The sequence below is a fragment of the Brienomyrus brachyistius genome, chromosome 2 (genome assembly GCF_023856365.1).
Source record: "Brienomyrus brachyistius isolate T26 chromosome 2, BBRACH_0.4, whole genome shotgun sequence".
Classification (NCBI taxonomy): Eukaryota; Metazoa; Chordata; class Actinopteri; order Osteoglossiformes; family Mormyridae; genus Brienomyrus; species Brienomyrus brachyistius.
This window is the reverse complement of record NC_064534.1, coordinates 39,691,580-39,714,918: the sequence shown is the minus strand read 5'-3', so window position 1 is coordinate 39,714,918 and position 23,339 is coordinate 39,691,580. Positions and strand designations below refer to the sequence as shown.

Below are 23,339 nucleotides of genomic sequence, written 5' to 3'. Positions count from 1 at the left end.
TTTTATCTGACTCACACTGCAGCCCCACCATCCAATCGGCAGCGCCGGACCCACACCAAACATTCACCAAACTACTCAGCCGGCAGCCTACCACAATTATTCCATTCTTTCTGCATCCGCACACTTCCTTCTCTTTAACTCCTTTTCACTACCGCACAGGTTAATCGCCGCACGTCCCCCGCCGGCAAACATTACTCCTTTGCCTACCGCATGCAGGCTTCTTTTAACGACCCTCTGTTATCAACTCCGCTAACAGCCACAAAAAATCTCCGCCGCACGAAGCCCACTGGTAGCTGCTGAATCACATGCTTCCCCAAAACGTCGCGCTGTCAGAACACTGGGAGCTACACACACCAACAAGTCCATACTGCAGGCTGCAGCCAGAACAATTTTCTACATTCAAACATCGACGGCCTCTTCTCTCTAAAAATTCACCAGACCGCTTCTACCACCAGCAAAGAAGTTTCCATCCCTAATTCCTCTGTGATTCCCACTAACCTAAACATTAAGCTGGCATTGAAGGGTGTGAATTACCCCGGCTAATCTGTTCTTTTAAATACAGCTTTTAGCAAGTTTTGAAAGGAGAAGAGCAGAACTTGCTATGCCAATAATATCGAGTCTTCTGTGGCGAAGTGGTTTTTGCATAGAAAACAAAGCGGTCAGTTGAAGAGGAATAATATCAGTACTTTGTTTAAAACTGTGTGTAAAAAGCTGTCTCTTTATCATTAACACTAAGTTGTAAAACGTGAATGGGGAGTGACAGTCTTCAAGTTGGTGAGAAGATCGCGCCCTGGTGGAATAAAGGCACGAACAGCTTACAGCACCTAGAATTACCAGGAAGTATTTAGAGTAAAACGGTTTCTAAAAGCTGCCTTTATGAATGAGAGAAAAAAAAAATATATATATATAAAATAGTAAAATGGAAGGGGAGTGATAGATTTAAATTAATCGTGAAGTGGAGCGCCCCCTGTATAAAGTAAAAGTGAGAAAAGCTTACAGCACCTGTTATTCCCAGGTGGTCTCCCATCCAAGTACTAACCAGACCCTACCCTGCTTAGCTTCCGAGATCAGATGAGATCGGGCGTGTTCAGGGTGGTACGGCCGTAAGCGAGAGATGCTACCAAAACCAGCCCTTTTGCATTACACGCGTCTATACATGCCAGTTAGTCCCATTGGATCCTACTCCTGTTTTTTTTTTTTTTTTATCTGACTCACACTGCAGCCCCACCATCCAATCGGCAGCGCTGGACCCACACCAAACATTCACCAAACTACTCAGCCAGCAGCCTACCACAATTATTCCATTCTTTCCGCATCCGCACACTTCCTTTTTTTTAACTCCTTTTCACTACCGCACAGGTTAATCGCCGCACGTCCCCCGCCGGCAAACATTACTCCTTTGCCTACTGCATGTAGGCTTCTCTTAACGACCCTCTGTTATCAACTCCGCTAACAGCCACAAAATCTCCGCCGCACGAAGCCCACTGGTAGCTGCTGAATCACATGCTTCCCCAAAACGTCGCGCTGTCAGAACACTGGGAGCTACACACACCAACAAGTCCATACTGCAGGCTGCAGCCAGAACAATTTTCTAAATTCAAACATCGACGGCCTCTTCTCTCTAAAAATTCACCAGACCGCTTCTACCACCAGCAAAGAAGTTTCCATCCCTAATTCCTCTGTGATTCCCACTAACCTAAACATTAAGCTGGCATTGAAGGGTGTGAATTACCCCGGCCAATCTGTTCTTTTAAATACAGCTTTTAGCAAGTTTTGAAAGGAGAAGAGCAGAACTTGCTATGCCAATAATATCGAGTCTTCTGTGGCGAAGTGGTTTTTGCATAGAAAACAAAGCGGTGAGTTGAAGAGGAATAATATCAGTACTTTGTTTAAAACTGTGTGTAAAAAGCTGTCTCTTTATCATTAACAATAAGTTGTAAAACGTGAATATGGAGTGACAGTCTTCAAGTTTGTGAGAAGATCGCGCCCTGGTGGAATAAAGGCACGAACAGCTTACAGCACCTAGAATTACCAGGAAGTATTTAGAGTAAAACGGTTTCTAAAAGCTGCCTTTATGAATGAGAGAAAAAAATATATATATATATATAAAATAGTAAAATGGAAGGGGAGTGATAGATTTAAATTAATCGTGAAGTGGAGCGCCCCCTGTATAAAGTAAAAGTGAGAAAAGCTTACAGCACCTGGTATTCCCAGGTGGTCTCCCATCCAAGTACTAACCAGACCCTACCCTGCTTAGTTTCCGAGATCAGATGAGATCGGGCGTGTTCAGGGTGGTATGGCCGTAAGCGAGAGACGCTACCAAAAACAGCCCTTTTGCATTACACGCATCTATACATGCCAGTTAGTCCCATTGGATCCTACTCCTGGTTTTTTTTTTTTTTATCTGACTCACACTGCAGCCCCACCATCCAATCGGCAGCGCCGGACCCACACCAAACATTCACCAAACTACTCAGCCGGCAGCCTACCACAATTATTCCATTCTTCCCGCATCCGCACACTTCCTTCTTTTTAACTCCTTTTCACTACCGCACAGGTTAATCGCCGCACGTCCCCCGCCGGCAAACATTACTCCTTTGCCTACCGCATGCAGGCTTCTCTTAACGACCCTCTGTTATCAACTCCGCTAACAGCCACAAAATCTCCGCCGCACGAAGCCCACTGGTAGCTGCTGAATCACATGCTTCCCCAAAACGTCGCGCTGTCAGAACACTGGGAGCTACACACACCAACAAGTCCATACTGCAGGCTGCAGCCAGAACAATTTTCTACATTCAAACATCGACGGCCTCTTCTCTCTAAAAATTCACCAGACCGCTTCTACCACCAGCAAAGAAGTTTCCATCCCTAATTCCTCTGTGATTCCCACTAACCTAAACATTAAGCTGGCATTGAAGGGTGTGAATTACCCCGGCCAATCTGTTCTTTTAAATACAGCTTTTAGCAAGTTTTGAAAGGAGAAGAGCAGAACTTGCTATGCCAATAATATCGAGTCTTCTGTGGCGAAGTGGTTTTTGCATAGAAAACAAAGCGGTCAGTTGAAGAGGAATAATATCAGTACTTTGTTTAAAACTGTGTGTAAAAAGCTGTCTCTTTATCATTAACAATAAGTTGTAAAACGTGAATGGGGAGTGACAGTCTTCAAGTTGGTGAGAAGATCGCGCCCTGGTGGAATAAAGGCACGAACAGCTTACAGCACCTAGAATTACCAGGAAGTATTTAGAGTAAAACGGTTTCTAAAAGCTGCCTTTATGAATGAGAGAAAAATATATATATATATATAAAATAGTAAAATGGAAGGGGAGTGATAGATTTAAATTAATCGTGAAGTGGAGCGCCCCTTGTATAAAGTAAAAGTGAGAAAGGCTTACAGCACCTGGTATTCCCAGGAGGTCTCCCATCCAAGTACTAACCAGACCCTACCCTGCTTGGCTTCCGAGATCAGACGAGATCGGGCGTGTTCAGGGTGGTATGGCCGTAAGCGAGAGATGCTACCAAAAACAGCCCTTTTGCATTACACGCGTCTATACATGCCAGTTAGTCCCATTCGATCCTACTCCTGGTTTTTTTTTTTTTTATCTGACTCACACTGCAGCCCCACCATCCAATCGGCAGCGCCGGACCCACACCAAACATTCACTAAACTACTCAGCCGGCAGCCTACCACAATTATTCCATTCTTTCCGCATCCGCACACTTCCTTCTTTTTAACTCCTTTTCACTACCGCACAGGTTAATCGCCGCACGTCCCCCGCCGGCAAACATTACTCCTTTGCCTACTGCATTCAGGCTTCTCTTAACGACCCTCTGTTATCAACTCCGCTAACAGCTACAAAATCTCCTCCGCACGAAGCCCACTGGTAGCTGCTGAATCACATGCTTCCCCAAAACGTCGCGCTGTCAGAACACTGGGAGCTACACACACCAACAAGTCCATACTGCAGGCTGCAGCCAGAACAATTTTCTACATTCAAACATCGACGGCCTCTTCTCTCTAAAAATTCACCAGACCGCTTCTACCACCAGCAAAGAAGTTTCCATCCCTAATTCCTCTGTGATTCCCACTAACCTAAACATTAAGCTGGCATTGAAGGGTGTGAATTACCCCGGCCAATCTGTTCTTTTAAATACAGCTTTTAGCAAGTTTTGAAAGGAGAAGAGCAGAACTTGCTATGCCAATAATATCGAGTCTTCTGTGGCGAAGTGGTTTTTGCATAGAAAACAAAGCGGTCAGTTGAAGAGGAATAATATCAGTACTTTGTTTAAAACTGTGTGTAAAAAGCTGTCTCTTTATCATTAACAATAAGTTGTAAAACGTGAATGGGGAGTGACAGTCTTCAAGTTTGTGAGAAGATCGCGCCCTGGTGGAATAAAGGCACGAACAGCTTACAGCACCTAGAATTACCAGGAAGTATTTAGAGTAAAACGGTTTCTAAAAGCTGCCTTTATGAATGAGAGAAAAAAAATATATATATATATAAAATAGTAAAATGGAAGGGGAGTGATAGATTTAAATTAATCGTGAAGTTGAGCGCCCCCTGTATAAAGTAAAAGTGAGAAAGGCTTACAGCACCTGCTATTCCCAGGTGGTCTCCCATCCAAGTACTAACCAGACCCTACCCTGCTTGGCTTCCGAGATCAGACGAGATCGGGCGTGTTCAGGGTGGTATGGCCGTAAGCGAGAGATGCTACCAAAAACAGCCCTTTTGCATTACACGCGTCTATACATGCCAGTTAGTCCCATTGGATCCTACTCCTGGTTTTTTTTTTTTTTTTATCTGACTCACACTGCAGCCCCACCATCCAATCGGCAGCGCCGGACCCACACCAAACATTCACCAAACTACTCAGCCGGCAGCCTACCACAATTATTCCATTCTTTCCGCATCCGCACACTTCCTTCTTTTTAACTCCTTTTCACTACCGCACAGGTTATTCGCCGCACGTCCCCCGCCGGCAAACATTACTCCTATGCCTACTGCATGTAGGCTTCTCTTAACGACCCTCTGTTATCAACTCCGCTAACAGCCACAAAATCTCCGCCGCACGAAGCCCACTGGTAGCTGCTGAATCACATGCTTCCCCAAAACGTCGTGCTGTCAGAACACTGGGAGCTACACACACCAACAAGTCCATACTGCAGGCTGCAGCCAGAACAATTTTCTACATTCAAACATCGACGGCCTCTTCTCTCTAAAAATTCACCAGACCGCTTCTACCACCAGCAAAGAAGTTTCCATCCTTAATTCCTCTGTGATTCCCACTAACCTAAACATTAAGCTGGCATTGAAGGGTGTGAATTACCCCGGCCAATCTGTTCTTTTAAATACAGCTTTTAGCAAGTTTTGAAAGGAGAAGAGCAGAACTTGCTATGCCAATAATATCGAGTCTTCTGTGGCGAAGTGGTTTTTGCATAGAAAACAAAGCGGTCAGTTGAAGAGGAATAATATCAGTACTTTGTTTAAAACTGTGTGTAAAAAGCTGTCTCTTTATCATTAACAATAAGTTGTAAAACGTGAATGGGGAGTGACAGTCTTCAAGTTTGTGAGAAGATCGCGCCCTGGTGGAATAAAGGCACGAACAGCTTACAGCACCTAGAATTACCAGGAAGTATTTAGAGTAAAACGGTTTCTAAAAGCTGCCTTTATGAATGAGAGAAAAAAAAAAATATATATATATATATATAAAATAGTAAAATGGAAGGGGAGTGATAGATTTAAATTAATCGTGAAGTGGAGCGCCCCCTGTATAAAGTAAAAGTGAGAAAGGCTTACAGCACCTGGTATTCCCAGGAGGTCTCCCACCCAAGTACTAACCAGACCCTACCCTGCTTGGCTTCCGAGATCAGACGAGATCAGGCGTGTTCAGGGTGGTATGGCCGTAAGCGAGAGATGCTACCAAAAACAGCCCTTTTGTATTACACGCGTCTATACATGCCAGTTAGTCCCATTGGATCCTACTCCTGGTTTTTTTTTTTTTTTTATCTGACTCACACTGCAGCCCCACCATCCAATCGGCAGCGCCGGACCCACACCAAACATTCACCAAACTACTCAGCCGGCAGCCTACCACAATTATTCCATTCTTTCCGCATCCGCACACTTCCTTCTTTTTAACTCCTTTTCACTACCGCACAGGTTAATCGCCGCACGTCCCCCGCCGGCAAACATTACTCCTTTGCCTACTGCATGTAGGCTTCTCTTAACGATCCTCTGTTATCAACTCCGCTAACAGCCACAAAATCTCCGCCGCACGAAGCCCACTGGTAGCTGCTGAATCACATGCTTCCCCAAAACGTCGTGCTGTCAGAACACTGGCAGCTACACACACCAACAAGTCCATACTGCAGGCTGCAGCCAGAACAATTTTCTACATTCAAACATCGACGGCCTCTTCTCTCTAAAAATTCACCAGACCGCTTCTACCACCAGCAAAGAAGTTTCCATCCCTAATTCCTCTGTGATTCCCACTAACCTAAACATTAAGCTGGCATTGAAGGGTGTGAATTACCCCGGCCAATCTGTTCTTTTAAATACAGCTTTTAGCAAGTTTTGAAAGGAGAAGAGCAGAACTTGCTATGCCAATAATATCGAGTCTTCTGTGGCGAAGTGGTTTTTGCATAGAAAACAAAGCGGTCAGTTGAAGAGGAATAATATCAGTACTTTGTTTAAAACTGTGTGTAAAAAGCTGTCTCTTTATCATTAACAATAAGTTGTAAAACGTGAATGGGGAGTGACAGTCTTCAAGTTTGTGAGAAGATCGCGCCCTGGTGGAATAAAGGCACGAACAGCTTACAGCACCTAGAATTACCAGGAAGTATTTAGAGTAAAACGGTTTCTAAAAGCTGCCTTTAGGAATAAGAGAAAAAAAAAATATATATATATATAAAATAGTAAAATGGAAGGGGAGTGATAGATTTAAATTAATCGTGAAGTGGAGCGCCCCCTGTATAAAGTAAAAGTGAGAAAAGCTTACAGCACCTGGTATTCCCAGGTGGTCTCCCATCCAAGTACTAACCAGACCCTACCCTGCTTTGCTTCCGAGATCAGACGAGATCAGGCGTGTTCAGGGTGGTACGGCCATAAGCGAGAGATGCTACCAAAAACAGCCCTTTTGCATTACACGCGTCTATACATGCCAGTTAGTCCCATTGGATCCTACTCCTGTTTTTTTTTTTTTATCTGACTCACACTGCAGCCCCACCATCCAATCGGCAGCGCCGGACCCACACCAAACATTCACCAACCTACTCAGCCGGCAGCCTACCACAATTATTCCATTCTTTCCGCATCCGCACACTTCCTTCTTTTTAACTCCTTTTCACTACCGCACAGGTTAATCGCCGCACGTCCCCCGCCGGCAAACATTACTCCTTTGCCTACTGCATGTAGGCTTCTCTTAACGACCCTCTGTTATCAACTCCGCTAACAGCCACAAAATCTCCGCCGCACGAAGCCCACTGGTAGCTGCTGAATCACATGCTTCCCCAAAACGTCGCGCTGTCAGAACACTGGGAGCTACACACACCAACAAGTCCATACTGCAGGCTGCAGCCAGAACAATTTTCTACATTCAAACATCGACGGCCTCTTCTCTCTAAAAATTCACCAGACCGCTTCTACCACCAGCAAAGAAGTTTCCATCCCTAATTCCTCTGTGATTCCCACTAACCTAAACATTAAGCTGGCATTGAAGGGTGTGAATTACCCCGGCCAATCTGTTCTTTTAAATACAGCTTTTAGCAAGTTTTGAAAGGAGAAGAGCAGAACTTGCTATGCCAATAATATCGAGTCTTCTGTGGCGAAGTGGTTTTTGCATAGAAAACAAAGCGGTCAGTTGAAGAGGAATAATATCAGTACTTTGTTTAAAACTGTGTGTAAAAAGCTGTCTCTTTATCATTAACAATAAGTTGTAAAACGTGAATGGGGAGTGACAGTCTTCAAGTTGGTGAGAAGATCGCGCCCTGGTGGAATAAAGGCACGAACAGCTTACAGCACCTAGAATTACCAGGAAGTATTTAGAGTAAAACGGTTTCTAAAAGCTGCCTTTATGAATGAGAGAAAAATATATATATATATATAAAATAGTAAAATGGAAGGGGAGTGATAGATTTAAATTAATCGTGAAGTGGAGCGCCCCTTGTATAAAGTAAAAGTGAGAAAGGCTTACAGCACCTGGTATTCCCAGGAGGTCTCCCATCCAAGTACTAACCAGACCCTACCCTGCTTGGCTTCCGAGATCAGACGAGATCGGGCGTGTTCAGGGTGGTATGGCCGTAAGCGAGAGATGCTACCAAAAACAGCCCTTTTGCATTACACGCGTCTATACATGCCAGTTAGTCCCATTCGATCCTACTCCTGGTTTTTTTTTTTTTTATCTGACTCACACTGCAGCCCCACCATCCAATCGGCAGCGCCGGACCCACACCAAACATTCACTAAACTACTCAGCCGGCAGCCTACCACAATTATTCCATTCTTTCCGCATCCGCACACTTCCTTCTTTTTAACTCCTTTTCACTACCGCACAGGTTAATCGCCGCACGTCCCCCGCCGGCAAACATTACTCCTTTGCCTACTGCATTCAGGCTTCTCTTAACGACCCTCTGTTATCAACTCCGCTAACAGCCACAAAATCTCCTCCGCACGAAGCCCACTGGTAGCTGCTGAATCACATGCTTCCCCAAAACGTCGCGCTGTCAGAACACTGGGAGCTACACACACCAACAAGTCCATACTGCAGGCTGCAGCCAGAACAATTTTCTACATTCAAACATCGACGGCCTCTTCTCTCTAAAAATTCACCAGACCGCTTCTACCACCAGCAAAGAAGTTTCCATCCCTAATTCCTCTGTGATTCCCACTAACCTAAACATTAAGCTGGCATTGAAGGGTGTGAATTACCCCGGCCAATCTGTTCTTTTAAATACAGCTTTTAGCAAGTTTTGAAAGGAGAAGAGCAGAACTTGCTATGCCAATAATATCGAGTCTTCTGTGGCGAAGTGGTTTTTGCATAGAAAACAAAGCGGTCAGTTGAAGAGGAATAATATCAGTACTTTGTTTAAAACTGTGTGTAAAAAGCTGTCTCTTTATCATTAACAATAAGTTGTAAAACGTGAATGGGGAGTGACAGTCTTCAAGTTTGTGAGAAGATCGCGCCCTGGTGGAATAAAGGCACGAACAGCTTACAGCACCTAGAATTACCAGGAAGTATTTAGAGTAAAACGGTTTCTAAAAGCTGCCTTTATGAATGAGAGAAAAAAAATATATATATATATAAAATAGTAAAATGGAAGGGGAGTGATAGATTTAAATTAATCGTGAAGTTGAGCGCCCCCTGTATAAAGTAAAAGTGAGAAAGGCTTACAGCACCTGCTATTCCCAGGTGGTCTCCCATCCAAGTACTAACCAGACCCTACCCTGCTTGGCTTCCGAGATCAGACGAGATCGGGCGTGTTCAGGGTGGTATGGCCGTAAGCGAGAGATGCTACCAAAAACAGCCCTTTTGCATTACACGCGTCTATACATGCCAGTTAGTCCCATTGGATCCTACTCCTGGTTTTTTTTTTTTTTTTATCTGACTCACACTGCAGCCCCACCATCCAATCGGCAGCGCCGGACCCACACCAAACATTCACCAAACTACTCAGCCGGCAGCCTACCACAATTATTCCATTCTTTCCGCATCCGCACACTTCCTTCTTTTTAACTCCTTTTCACTACCGCACAGGTTATTCGCCGCACGTCCCCCGCCGGCAAACATTACTCCTATGCCTACTGCATGTAGGCTTCTCTTAACGACCCTCTGTTATCAACTCCGCTAACAGCCACAAAATCTCCGCCGCACGAAGCCCACTGGTAGCTGCTGAATCACATGCTTCCCCAAAACGTCGTGCTGTCAGAACACTGGGAGCTACACACACCAACAAGTCCATACTGCAGGCTGCAGCCAGAACAATTTTCTACATTCAAACATCGACGGCCTCTTCTCTCTAAAAATTCACCAGACCGCTTCTACCACCAGCAAAGAAGTTTCCATCCTTAATTCCTCTGTGATTCCCACTAACCTAAACATTAAGCTGGCATTGAAGGGTGTGAATTACCCCGGCCAATCTGTTCTTTTAAATACAGCTTTTAGCAAGTTTTGAAAGGAGAAGAGCAGAACTTGCTATGCCAATAATATCGAGTCTTCTGTGGCGAAGTGGTTTTTGCATAGAAAACAAAGCGGTCAGTTGAAGAGGAATAATATCAGTACTTTGTTTAAAACTGTGTGTAAAAAGCTGTCTCTTCATCATTAACAATAAGTTGTAAAACGTGAATGGGGAGTGACAGTCTTCAAGTTTGTGAGAAGATCGCGCCCTGGTGGAATAAAGGCACGAACAGCTTACAGCACCTAGAATTACCAGGAAGTATTTAGAGTAAAACGGTTTCTAAAAGCTGCCTTTATGAATGAGAGAAAAAAAAAAATATATATATATATATATAAAATAGTAAAATGGAAGGGGAGTGATAGATTTAAATTAATCGTGAAGTGGAGCGCCCCCTGTATAAAGTAAAAGTGAGAAAGGCTTACAGCACCTGGTATTCCCAGGAGGTCTCCCACCCAAGTACTAACCAGACCCTACCCTGCTTGGCTTCCGAGATCAGACGAGATCAGGCGTGTTCAGGGTGGTATGGCCGTAAGCGAGAGATGCTACCAAAAACAGCCCTTTTGTATTACACGCGTCTATACATGCCAGTTAGTCCCATTGGATCCTACTCCTGGTTTTTTTTTTTTTTTTATCTGACTCACACTGCAGCCCCACCATCCAATCGGCAGCGCCGGACCCACACCAAACATTCACCAAACTACTCAGCCGGCAGCCTACCACAATTATTCCATTCTTTCCGCATCCGCACACTTCCTTCTTTTTAACTCCTTTTCACTACCGCACAGGTTAATCGCCGCACGTCCCCCGCCGGCAAACATTACTCCTTTGCCTACTGCATGTAGGCTTCTCTTAACGATCCTCTGTTATCAACTCCGCTAACAGCCACAAAATCTCCGCCGCACGAAGCCCACTGGTAGCTGCTGAATCACATGCTTCCCCAAAACGTCGTGCTGTCAGAACACTGGCAGCTACACACACCAACAAGTCCATACTGCAGGCTGCAGCCAGAACAATTTTCTACATTCAAACATCGACGGCCTCTTCTCTCTAAAAATTCACCAGACCGCTTCTACCACCAGCAAAGAAGTTTCCATCCCTAATTCCTCTGTGATTCCCACTAACCTAAACATTAAGCTGGCATTGAAGGGTGTGAATTACCCCGGCCAATCTGTTCTTTTAAATACAGCTTTTAGCAAGTTTTGAAAGGAGAAGAGCAGAACTTGCTATGCCAATAATATCGAGTCTTCTGTGGCGAAGTGGTTTTTGCATAGAAAACAAAGCGGTCAGTTGAAGAGGAATAATATCAGTACTTTGTTTAAAACTGTGTGTAAAAAGCTGTCTCTTTATCATTAACAATAAGTTGTAAAACGTGAATGGGGAGTGACAGTCTTCAAGTTTGTGAGAAGATCGCGCCCTGGTGGAATAAAGGCACGAACAGCTTACAGCACCTAGAATTACCAGGAAGTATTTAGAGTAAAACGGTTTCTAAAAGCTGCCTTTAGGAATAAGAGAAAAAAAATATATATATATATATAAAATAGTAAAATGGAAGGGGAGTGATAGATTTAAATTAATCGTGAAGTGGAGCGCCCCCTGTATAAAGTAAAAGTGAGAAAAGCTTACAGCACCTGGTATTCCCAGGTGGTCTCCCATCCAAGTACTAACCAGACCCTACCCTGCTTTGCTTCCGAGATCAGACGAGATCAGGCGTGTTCAGGGTGGTACGGCCATAAGCGAGAGATGCTACCAAAAACAGCCCTTTTGCATTACACGCGTCTATACATGCCAGTTAGTCCCATTGGATCCTACTCCTGTTTTTTTTTTTTTATCTGACTCACACTGCAGCCCCACCATCCAATCGGCAGCGCCGGACCCACACCAAACATTCACCAACCTACTCAGCCGGCAGCCTACCACAATTATTCCATTCTTTCCGCATCCGCACACTTCCTTCTTTTTAACTCCTTTTCACTACCGCACAGGTTAATCGCCGCACGTCCCCCGCCGGCAAACATTACTCCTTTGCCTACTGCATGTAGGCTTCTCTTAACGACCCTCTGTTATCAACTCCGCTAACAGCCACAAAATCTCCGCCGCACAAAGCCCACTGGTAGCTGCTGAATCACATGCTTCAACAAAACGTCGCACTGTCAGAACACTGGGAGCTACACACACCAACAAGTCCATACTGCAGGCTGCAGCCAGAACAATTTTCTACATTCAAACATCGACGGCCTCTTCTCTCTAAAAATTCACCAGACCGCTTCTACCACCAGCAAAGAAGTTTCCATCCCTAATTCCTCTGTGATTCCCACTAACCTAAACATTAAGCTGGCATTGAAGGGTGTGAATTACCCCGGCCAATCTGTTCTTTTAAATACAGCTTTTAGCAAGTTTTGAAAGGAGAAGAGCAGAACTTGCCATGCCAATAATATCGAGTCTTCTGTGGCGAAGTGGTTTTTGCATAGAAAACAAAGCGGTCAGTTGAAGAGGAATAATATCAGTACTTTGTTTAAAACTGTGTGTAAAAAGCTGTCTCTTTATCATTAACAATAAGTTGTAAAACGTGAATGGGGAGTGACAGTCTTCAAGTTTGTGAGAAGATCGCGCCCTGGTGGAATAAAGGCACGAACAGCTTACAGCACCTAGAATTACCAGGAAGTATTTAGAGTAAAACGGTTTCTAAAAGCTGCCTTTAGGAATGAGAGAAAAAAAAAATATATATATATAAAATAGTAAAATGGAAGGGGAGTGATAGATTTAAATTAATCGTGAAGTGGAGCGCCCCCTGTATAAAGTAAAAGTGAGAAAGGCTTACAGCACCTGGTATTCCCAGGAGGTCTCCCATCCAAGTACTAACCAGACCCTACCCTGCTTGGCTTCCGAGATCAGACAAGATCGGGCGTGTTCAGGGTGGTATCGCCGTAAGCGAGAGATGCTACCAAAAACAGCCCTTTTGCATTACACGCGTCTATACATGCCAGTTAGTCCCATTGGATCCTACTCCTGGATTTATTTTTTTTTTTATCTGACTCACACTGCAGCCCCACCATCCAATCGGCAGCGCCGGATCCACACCAAACATTCACCAAACTACTCAGCCGGCAGCCTACCACAATTATTCCATTCTTTCCGCATCTGCACACTTCCTTCTTTTTAACTCCTTTTCACTACCGCACAGGTTAATCGCCGCACGTCCCCCGCCGGCAAACATTACTCCTTTGCCTACTGCATGCAGGCTTCTCTTAACGACCCTCTGTTATCAACTCCGCTAACAGCCACAAAATCTCCGCCGCACGAAGCCCACTGGTAGCTGCTGAATCACATGCTTCCCCAAAACGTCGCGCTGTCAGAACACTGGGAGCTACACACACCAACAAGTCCATACTGCAGGCTGCAGCCAGAACAATTTTCTACATTCAAACATCGACGGCCTCTTCTCTCTAAAAATTCACCAGACCGCTTCTACCACCAGCAAAGAAGTTTCCATCCCTAATTCCTCTGTGATTCCCACTAACCTAAACATTAAGCTGGCATTGAAGGGTGTGAATTACCCCGGCCAATCTGTTCTTTTAAATACAGCTTTTAGCAAGTTTTGAAAGGAGAAGAGCAGAACTTGCTATGCCAATAATATCGAGTCTTCTGTGGCGAAGTGGTTTTTGCATAGAAAACAAAGCGGTCAGTTGAAGAGGAATAATATCAGTACTTTGTTTAAAACTGTGTGTAAAAAGCTGTCTCTTTATCATTAACAATAAGTTGTAAAACGTGAATGGGGAGTGACAGTCTTCAAGTTTGTGAGAAGATCGCGCCCTGGTGGAATAAAGGCACGAACAGCTTACAGCACCTAGAATTACCAGGAAGTATTTAGAGTAAAACGGTTTCTAAAAGCTGCCTTTATGAATGAGAGAAAAAAAAATATATATATATAAAATAGTAAAATGGAAGGGGAGTGATAGATTTAAATTAATCGTGAAGTGGAGCGCCCCCTGTATAAAGTAAAAGTGAGAAAAGCTTACAGCACCTGGTATTCCCAGGTGGTCTCCCATCCATGTACTAACCAGACCCTACCCTGCTTAGCTTCCAAGATCAGACGAGATCAGGCGTGTTCAGGGTGGTATGGCCGTAAGCGAGAGATGCTACCAAAAACAGCCCTTTTGCATTACACGCCTCTATACATGCCAGTTGGTCCCATTGGATACTACTAATGTTCTTTTTTTTTTTTATCTGACTCACACTGCAGCCCCACCATCCAATCGGCAGCGCCGGACCCACACCAAACATTCACCAAACTACTCAGCCGGCAGCCTACCACAATTATTCCATTCTTTCCGCATCCGCACACTTCCTTCTTTTTAACTCCTTTTCACTACCGCACAGGTTAATCGCCGCACGTCCCCCGCCGGCAAACATTACTCCTTTGCCTACTGCATGCAGGCTTCTCTTAACGACCCTCTGTTATCAACTCCGCTAACAGCCACAAAATCTCCGCCGCACGAAGCCCACTGGTAGCTGCTGAATCACATGCTTCCCCAAAACGTCGCGCTGTCAGAACACTGGGAGCTACACACACCAACAAGTCCATACTGCAGGCTGCAGCCAGAACAATTTTCTACATTCAAACATCGACGGCCTCTTCTCTCTAAAAATTCACCAGACCGCTTCTACCACCAGCAAAGAAGTTTCCATCCCTAATTCCTCTGTGATTCCCACTAACCTAAACATTAAGCTGGCATTGAAGGGTGTGAATTACCCCGGCCAATCTGTTCTTTTAAATACAGCTTTTAGCAAGTTTTGAAAGGAGAAGAGCAGAACTTGCTATGCCAATAATATCGAGTCTTCTGTGGCGAAGTGGTTTTTGCATAGAAAACAAAGCGGTGAGTTGAAGAGGAATAATATCAGTACTTTGTTTAAAACTGTGTGTAAAAAGCTGTCTCTTTATCATTAACAATAAGTTGTAAAACGTGAATGGGGAGTGACAGTCTTCAAGTTTGTGAGAAGATCGCGCCCTGGTGGAATAAAGGCACGAACAGCTTACAGCACCTAGAATTACCAGGAAGTATTTAGAGTAAAACGGTTTCTAAAAGCTGGCTTTATGAAAGAGAGAAAAAAAAAATATATATAAAATAGTAAAATGGAAGGGGAGTGATAGATTTAAATTAATCGTGAAGTGGAGCGCCCCCTGTATAAAGTAAAAGTGAGAAAAGCTTACAGCACCTGGTATTCCCAGGTGGTCTCCCATCCAAGTACTAACCAGATCCTACCCTGCTTAGCTTCCGAGATCAGACGAGATCGGGCGTGTTCAGGGTGGTATGGCTGTAAGCGAGAGATGCTACCAAAAACAGCCCTTTTGCATTACACGCGTCTATACATGCCAGTTGGTCCCATTGGATACTACTAATGTTCTTTTTTTTTTTTATCTGACTCACACTGCAGCCCCACCATCCAATCGGCAGCGCCGGACCCACACCAAACATTCACCAAACTACTCAGCCGGCAGCCTACCACAATTATTCCATTCTTTCCGCATCCGCACACTTCCTTCTTTTTAACTCCTTTTCACTACCGCACAGGTTAATCGCCGCACGTCCCCCGCCGGCAAACATTACTCCTTTGCCTACTGCATGCAGGCTTCTCTTAACGACCCTCTGTTATCAACTCCGCTAACAGCCACAAAATCTCCGCCGCACGAAGCCCACTGGTAGCTGCTGAATCACATGCTTCCCCAAAACGTCGCGCTGTCAGAACACTGGGAGCTACACACACCAACAAGTCCATACTGCAGGCTGCAGCCAGAACAATTTTCTACATTCAAACATCGACGGCCTCTTCTCTCTAAAAATTCACCAGACCGCTTCTACCACCAGCAAAGAAGTTTCCATCCCTAATTCCTCTGTGATTCCCACTAACCTAAACATTAAGCTGGCATTGAAGGGTGTGAATTACCCCGGCCAATCTGTTCTTTTAAATACAGCTTTTAGCAAGTTTTGAAAGGAGAAGAGCAGAACTTGCTATGCCAATAATATCGAGTCTTCTGTGGCGAAGTGGTTTTTGCATAGAAAACAAAGCGGTGAGTTGAAGAGGAATAATATCAGTACTTTGTTTAAAACTGTGTGTAAAAAGCTGTCTCTTTATCATTAACAATAAGTTGTAAAACGTGAATGGGGAGTGACAGTCTTCAAGTTTGTGAGAAGATCGCGCCCTGGTGGAATAAAGGCACGAACAGCTTACAGCACCTAGAATTACCAGGAAGTATTTAGAGTAAAACGGTTTCTAAAAGCTGCCTTTAGGAATGAGAGAAAAAAAAAATATATATATATAAAATAGTAAAATGGAAGGGGAGTGATAGATTTAAATTAATCGTGAAGTGGAGCGCCCCCTGTATAAAGTAAAAGTGAGAAAAGCTTACAGCACCTGGTATTCCCAGGTGGTCTCCCATCCAAGTACTAACCAGATCCTACCCTGCTTAGCTTCCGAGATCAGACGAGATCGGGCGTGTTCAGGGTGGTATGGCTGTAAGCGAGAGATGCTACCAAAAACAGCCCTTTTGCATTACACGCGTCTATACATGCCAGTTAGTCCCATTGGATCCTACTCCTGTTTTTTTTTTTTTTTTTATCTGACTCACACTGCAGCCCCACCATCCAATCGGCAGCGCCGGACCCACACCAAACATTCACCAAACTACTCAGCCGGCAGCCTACCACAATTATTCCATTCTTTCCGCATCTGTCATGCCCGGCTCGTCCGCTCCTCGTGTGTGCCACGCCCCCTAATTACCCACGTGTGATTTCCTGATCCTGCCCAGTCGTGTCTTGTTTCCTGCTGCCTTGTTCCGTGTATTTAAGTCGTGGTCTCCCCAGTTTGCTTTGTCTGTCATTGATGTTCATGGATGTTTGTGTGCGTGAGATCCTCGTATTCCCAATTAAACCCCGTTCGTCCTGTATCCTGCCTGCCTGCTTCCTCCTTCCGCACCTTCGCCGCTCTCCTCCGCGCTCGCGCACCACGTCCCGTGACAGAATGACGGACCAGAAGAAAAGGAGGAAGCAGAGGAGAAGGAAGCCCCTGCCTGAGCCCATCCGACTGGGCACATGCTCCCTCGCCGACTCCTGGTCTTTCGCTGAGGACGAGAGAGAGGGGCTCGTCCAGGGCTCCGTCCCTGACCCGTTCCATAGGGGAGTCCACTTCATGGTGAGAGTCGGGGCTTCCAGCAGCGACGAGGAGGACATTCCTTTCTCGTATCCCGAGCTGGAGCCGTTCGCTCCGGATGAACTACCGCCCCTGTACCGGTATAATCACCGGCCCGAATACCTGGCTAATTGGGGAGGTATTAGGGCCGTAAGGGACTCGATACCCCGGGTCCCGAAGAGGACCGCGCCCGTCTCCCCCTCCCAGGACGTGCCAGTTCTGCCTGCGCTATCAGCGCAGCGCCAGCCTCTGCAACCTGCGCAGCCGGAGCAGCCATCGCCGCTGTCCGGTAGATCTGCGCAGCTTCCTCCACCTGCGGCTTGCGCTCCCGCGCAGCCGCCATTGCCGGCGGACCCCGCTCCCGTGCAGCCGCCATTGCCGGCGGACCCCGCTCCCGTGCAGCCGCCATTGCCGGCGGACCCCGCTCCCGTGCAGCCGTCATTGCCGGCGGACCCCGCTCCCGGGCCGGCGCCCCCACTGCAGCCACCTCCTGTTCCTGACCGCGCTCCAGTTCCTGCAGAGGCGCCCCCTCTGCAGCCGCCTGCTGCAGCTCCCGGGCAGGCGCCCCCACTGCAGCCAGCTCCTGTTCCTGACCGCGCTCCTGTTCTGGACCGCGCTCCTGTTCCTGTCCAGGCGCCCCCACTGCAGCCACCTGCAGCTCCTGACCGCGCTCCTGTCCCTTCTCCCCCTGTGACAGTTTCTCCCTCGCCCCGGCGAACTCGACCCCGACCTGGGGTCATGTCTGTGTCCCGTAAAGGGAGGGGACACAGACGCAGGGCTGGGGTCCCGCCCGCCCTGCCCCCTGGCTCGCCCTGCCTCGCCTGCGCTGGGGCTCGGTTGGCGCCTGCGGGTCCTGGCCCTCCGGGTCGGCTGTCGCCTGCGGGTCCCTCTCCGGTGCCTCGTCGCCCTGCCTCGCTCCCCTCTCCGGGTCCTGGTCGGTCGCCTGCGGGGCCCCTACCTCCGGCCCTCCCCCGGACATCGCCGCCTGCTGCGGCTCCCCCCTCCTCCGTGCAATCGCCCTGGCCCCTTCCAGCTCCCTCGTCCCCTTCCCTGGTGCTCCCTCCTGCTCCCTCCCTGGCCCCTCCGCGGGTCCCTCGCCCTGTCTCCTCTGCCCCTTCTCGATCCCCTCCGGCTCCGGCCTCCCGGCCGCCTGCGGCCCCTCCGGCTGCCGCCCGTCGCCCGCTGGGGCTCCCTCGGGCTCCCCTTCCTTCCCCCTCCTTCTCTCCCTTCTTTCCCGTCTCTGTCCCGCCTGTCTTTTCTCCTCCTTCCGCCTTTGTCCCTCGTCCCTTCGCTCCTTGTGTTCCTCCTTCTCCCTCTGGCTTCCCTCCGTTCACTCCCGGTCCTTTTGTCCCGCCTGTTCCCTCTGTGTCTCCCTTTCTGATCTGTCTCTCCGCTTTCCCGGCCCTTTGTCTGCTCCTGTCCTATGTTCTGTCTCTTGCCTTGTTTTGTGCTTCGGTCCTGTTCCCCGTCGTGCGTTAATTCTGTTCTTGTTTTCCAGGTCCTGTTCTGCCTCGTCCCGTCCGTCGCCCCCTTCCTTGGCGCGCCCGGTGTAGCGCGCCTTTGGGGGGGGGGTTCTGTCATGCCCGGCTCGTCCGCTCCTCGTGTGTGCCACGCCCCCTAATTACCCACGTGTGATTTCCTGATCCTGCCCAGTCATGTCTTGTTTCCTGCTGCCTTGTTCCGTGTATTTAAGTCCTGGTCTCCCCAGTTTGCTTTGTCTGTCATTGATGTTCATGGATGTTTGTGTGCGTGAGATCCTCGTATTCCCAATTAAACCCCGTTCGTCCCGTATCCTGCCTGCCTGCTTCCTCCTTCCGCACCTTCGCCGCTCTCCTCCGCGCTCGCGCACCACGTCCCGTGACAGCATCCGCACACTTCCTTCTTTTTAACTCCTTTTCACTACCGCACAGGTTAATCGCCGCACGTCCCCCGCCGGCAAACATTACTCCTTTGCCTACTGCATGCAGGCTTCTCTTAACGACCCTCTGTTATCAACTCCGCTAACAGCCACAAAATCTCCGCCGCACGAAGCCCACTGGTAGCTGCTGAATCACATGCTTCCCCAAAACGTCGCGCTGTCAGAACACTGGGAGCTACACACACCAACAAGTCCATACTGCAGGCTGCAGCCAGAACAATTTTCTACATTCAAACATCGACGGCCTCTTCTCTCTAAAAATTCACCAGACCGCTTCTACCACCAGCAAAGAAGTTTCCATCCCTAATTCCTCTGTGATTCCCACTAACCTAAACATTAAGCTGGCATTGAAGGGTGTGAATTACCCCGGCCAATCTGTTCTTTTAAATACAGCTTTTAGCAAGTTTTGAAAGGAGAAGAGCAGAACTTGCTATGCCAATAATATCGAGTCTTCTGTGGCGAAGTGGTTTTTGCATAGAAAACAAAGCGGTCAGTTGAAGAGGAATAATATCAGTACTTTGTTTAAAACTGTGTGTAAAAAGCTGTCTCTTTATCATTAACAATAAGTTGTAAAACGTGAATGGGGAGTGACAGTCTTCAAGTTTGTGAGAAGATCGCGCCCTGGTGGAATAAAGGCACGAACAGCTTACAGCACCTAGAATTACCAGGAAGTATTTAGAGTAAAACGGTGTGTAAAAGCTGCCTTTATGAATGAGAGAAAAATATATATATATATATAAAATAGTAAAATGGAAGGGGAGTGATAGATTTAAATTAATCGTGAAGTGGAGCGCCCCCTGTATAAAGTAAAAGTGAGAAAAGCTTACAGCACCTGGTATTCCCAGGAGGTCTCCCATCCAAGTACTAACCAGACCCTACCCTGCTTGGCTTCCGAGATCGGATGAGATCGGGCGTGTTCAGGGTGGTATGGCCATAAGCGAAAGACGCGACCAAAAACAGCCCTTTTGCATTACACGCCTCTATACATGCCAGTTAGTCCCATTGGATCCTACTCCTGGTTATTTTTTTTTTTTTATCTGACTCACACTGCAGCCCCACCATCCAATCGGCAGCGCCGGACCCACACCAAACATTCACCAAACTACTCAGCCGGCAGCCTACCACAATTATTCCATTCTTTCCGCATCCGCACACTTCCTTCTTTTTAACTCCTTTTCACTACCACACAGGTTAATCGCCGCACGTCCCCCGCCGGCAAACATTACTCCTTTGCCTACTGCATGCAGGCTTCTCTTAACGACCCTCTGTTATCAACTCCGCTAACAGCCACAAAATCTCCGCCGCACGAAGCCCACTGGTAGCTGCTGAATCACATGCTTCCCCAAAACGTCGCGCTGTCAGAACACTGGGAGCTACACACACCAACAAGTCCATACTGCAGGCTGCAGCCAGAACAATGTTCTACATTCAAACATCGACGGCCTCTTCTCTCTAAAAATTCACCAGACCGCTTCTACCACCAGCAAAGAAGTTTCCATCCCTAATTCCTCTGTGATTCCCACTAACCTAAACATTAAGCTGGCATTGAAGGGTGTGAATTACCCCGGCCAATCTGTTCTTTTAAATACAGCTTTTAGCAAGTTTTGAAAGGAGAAGAGCAGAACTTGCTATGCCAATAATATCGAGTCTTCTGTGGCGAAGTGGTTTTTGCATAGAAAACAAAGCGGTCAGTTGAAGAGGAATAATATCAGTACTTTGTTTAAAACTGTGTGTAAAAAGCTGTCTCTTTATCATTAACAATAAGTTGTAAAACGTGAATGGGGAGTGACAGTCTTCAAGTTTGTGAGAAGATCGCGCCCTGGTGGAATAAAGGCACGAACAGCTTACAGCACCTAGAATTACCAGGAAGTATTTAGAGTAAAACGGTGTGTAAAAGCTGCCTTTATGAATGAGAGAAAAATATATATATATATATAAAATAGTAAAATGGAAGGGGAGTGATAGATTTAAATTAATCGTGAAGTGGAGCGCCCCCTGTATAAAGTAAAAGTGAGAAAAGCTTACAGCACCTGGTATTCCCAGGAGGTCTCCCATCCAAGTACTAACCAGACCCTACCCTGCTTGGCTTCCGAGATCGGATGAGATCGGGCGTGTTCAGGGTGGTATGGCCATAAGCGAGAGACGCTATCAAAAACAGCCCTTTTGCATTACACGCCTCTATACATGCCAGTTAGTCCCATTGGATCCTACTCCTGGTTTTTTTTTTTTTTTTATCTGACTCACACTGCAGCACCACCATCCAATCGGCAGCGCCGGACCCACACCAAACATTCACCAAACTACTCAGCCGGCAGCCTACCACAATTATTCCATTCTTTCCGCATCCGCACACTTCCTTCTTTTTAACTCCTTTACACTACCGCACAGGTTAATCGCCGCACGTCCCCCGCCGGCAAACATTACTCATTTGCCTACTGCATGCAGGCTTCTCTTAACGACCCTCTGTTATCAACTCCGCTAACAGCCACAAAATCTCCGCCGCACGAAGCCCACTGGTAGCTGTTGAATCACATGCTTCCCCAAAACGTCGCGCTGTCAGAACACTGGGAGCTACACACACCAACAAGTCCATACTGCAGGCTGCAGCCAGAACAATTTTCTACATTCAAACATCGACGGCCTCTTCTCTCTAAAAATTCACCAGACCGCTTCTACCACCAGCAAAGAAGTTTCCATCCCTAATTCCTCTGTGATTCCCACTAACCTAAACATTAAGCTGGCATTGAAGGGTGTGAATTACCCCGGCCAATCTGTTCTTTTAAATACAGCTTTTAGCAAGTTTTGAAAGGAGAAGAGCAGAACTTGCTATGCCAATAATATCGAGTCTTCTGTGGCGAAGTGGTTTTTGCATAGAAAACAAAGCGGTCAGTTGAAGAGGAATAATATCAGTACTTTGTTTAAAACTGTTTGTAAAAAGCTGTCTCTTTATCATTAACAATAAGTTGTAAAACGTGAATGGGGAGTGACAGTCTTCAAGTTTGTGAGAAGATCGCGCCCTGGTGGAATAAAGGCACGAACAGCTTACAGCACCTAGAATTACCAGGAAGTATTTAGAGTAAAACGGTTTCTAAAAGCTGCCTTTATGAATGAGAGAAAAAATATATATATATATATATATATATATATAAAATAGTAAAATGGAAGGGGAGTGATAGATTTAAATTAATCGTGAAGTGGAGCGCCCCCTGTATAAAGTAAAAGTGAGAAAAGCTTACAGCACCTGGTATTCCCAGGTGGTCTCCCATCCAAGTACTAACCAGACCCAACCCTGCTTAGCTTCCGAGATCAGACGAGATCGGGCGTGTTCAGGGTGGTATGGCCGTAAGCGAGAGAAGCTACCAAAAACAGCCCTTTTGCATTACACGCCTCTATACATGCCAGTTGGTCCCATTGGATACTACTAATGTTCTTTTTTTTTTTTTATCTGACTCACACTGCAGCCCCACCATCCAATCGGCAGCGCCGGACCCACACCAAACATTCACCAAACTACTCAGCCGGCAGCCTACCACAATTATTCCATTCTTTCCGCATCCGCACACTTCCTTCTTTTTAACTCCTTTTCACTACCGCACAGGTTAATCGCCGCACGTCCCCCGCCGGCAAACATTACTCCTTTGCCTACTGCATGCAGGCTTCTATTAACGACCCTCTGTTATCAACTCCGCTAACAGCCACAAAATCTCCGCCGCACGAAGCCCACTGGTAGCTGCTGAATCACATGCTTCCCCAAAACATCGCGCTGTCAGAACACTGGGAGCTACACACACCAACAAGTCCATACTGCAGGCTGCAGCCAGAACAATTTTCTACATTCAAACATCGACGGCCTCTTCTCTCTAAAAATTCACCAGACCGCTTCTACCACCAGCAAAGAAGTTTCCATCCCTAATTCCTCTGTGATTCCCACTAACCTAAACATTAAGCTGGCATTGAAGGGTGTGAATTACCCCGGCCAATCTGTTCTTTTAAATACAGCTTTTAGCAAGTTTTGAAAGGAGAAGAGCAGAACTTGCTATTCCAATAATATCGAGTCTTCTGTGG

General features: G+C 46.6%; 1 protein-coding gene and 17 non-coding genes across 21 annotated transcripts in view; all 18 read right to left on the bottom strand.

Moving 5' to 3' along the window:
* The window catches only part of LOC125712168 (uncharacterized), a 95,507-nt gene that overhangs the window by 25,154 nt on the left and 47,014 nt on the right, over nucleotides 1-23,339 (bottom strand). The gene's annotated exons all lie outside the window — the stretch shown is intronic.
* On the bottom strand, nucleotides 991-1,109 carry LOC125733913 (5S ribosomal RNA). The gene has a single exon (XR_007393245.1). It is a non-coding gene; the product is annotated as a 5S ribosomal RNA (ribosomal RNA).
* Nucleotides 2,190-2,308, bottom strand: LOC125733445 (5S ribosomal RNA). The gene has a single exon (XR_007392791.1). It is a non-coding gene; the product is annotated as a 5S ribosomal RNA (ribosomal RNA).
* Nucleotides 3,386-3,504, bottom strand: LOC125732401 (5S ribosomal RNA). Its single transcript, XR_007391782.1, has one exon. It is a non-coding gene; the product is annotated as a 5S ribosomal RNA (ribosomal RNA).
* On the bottom strand, nucleotides 4,583-4,701 carry LOC125734239 (5S ribosomal RNA). The gene has a single exon (XR_007393560.1). It is a non-coding gene; the product is annotated as a 5S ribosomal RNA (ribosomal RNA).
* On the bottom strand, nucleotides 5,789-5,907 carry LOC125734002 (5S ribosomal RNA). The gene has a single exon (XR_007393332.1). It is a non-coding gene; the product is annotated as a 5S ribosomal RNA (ribosomal RNA).
* On the bottom strand, nucleotides 6,990-7,108 carry LOC125736116 (5S ribosomal RNA). The gene has a single exon (XR_007395399.1). It is a non-coding gene; the product is annotated as a 5S ribosomal RNA (ribosomal RNA).
* On the bottom strand, nucleotides 8,184-8,302 carry LOC125732400 (5S ribosomal RNA). Its single transcript, XR_007391781.1, has one exon. It is a non-coding gene; the product is annotated as a 5S ribosomal RNA (ribosomal RNA).
* Nucleotides 9,381-9,499, bottom strand: LOC125734238 (5S ribosomal RNA). Its single transcript, XR_007393559.1, has one exon. It is a non-coding gene; the product is annotated as a 5S ribosomal RNA (ribosomal RNA).
* Nucleotides 10,587-10,705, bottom strand: LOC125734001 (5S ribosomal RNA). The gene has a single exon (XR_007393331.1). It is a non-coding gene; the product is annotated as a 5S ribosomal RNA (ribosomal RNA).
* LOC125736115 (5S ribosomal RNA) lies at nucleotides 11,788-11,906 on the bottom strand. Its single transcript, XR_007395398.1, has one exon. It is a non-coding gene; the product is annotated as a 5S ribosomal RNA (ribosomal RNA).
* Nucleotides 12,983-13,101, bottom strand: LOC125735409 (5S ribosomal RNA). The gene has a single exon (XR_007394705.1). It is a non-coding gene; the product is annotated as a 5S ribosomal RNA (ribosomal RNA).
* LOC125736190 (5S ribosomal RNA) lies at nucleotides 14,181-14,299 on the bottom strand. Its single transcript, XR_007395475.1, has one exon. It is a non-coding gene; the product is annotated as a 5S ribosomal RNA (ribosomal RNA).
* LOC125733277 (5S ribosomal RNA) lies at nucleotides 15,374-15,492 on the bottom strand. Its single transcript, XR_007392626.1, has one exon. It is a non-coding gene; the product is annotated as a 5S ribosomal RNA (ribosomal RNA).
* LOC125733276 (5S ribosomal RNA) lies at nucleotides 16,571-16,689 on the bottom strand. The gene has a single exon (XR_007392625.1). It is a non-coding gene; the product is annotated as a 5S ribosomal RNA (ribosomal RNA).
* LOC125732649 (5S ribosomal RNA) lies at nucleotides 20,095-20,213 on the bottom strand. Its single transcript, XR_007392023.1, has one exon. It is a non-coding gene; the product is annotated as a 5S ribosomal RNA (ribosomal RNA).
* LOC125732648 (5S ribosomal RNA) lies at nucleotides 21,293-21,411 on the bottom strand. Its single transcript, XR_007392022.1, has one exon. It is a non-coding gene; the product is annotated as a 5S ribosomal RNA (ribosomal RNA).
* On the bottom strand, nucleotides 22,504-22,622 carry LOC125734613 (5S ribosomal RNA). Its single transcript, XR_007393918.1, has one exon. It is a non-coding gene; the product is annotated as a 5S ribosomal RNA (ribosomal RNA).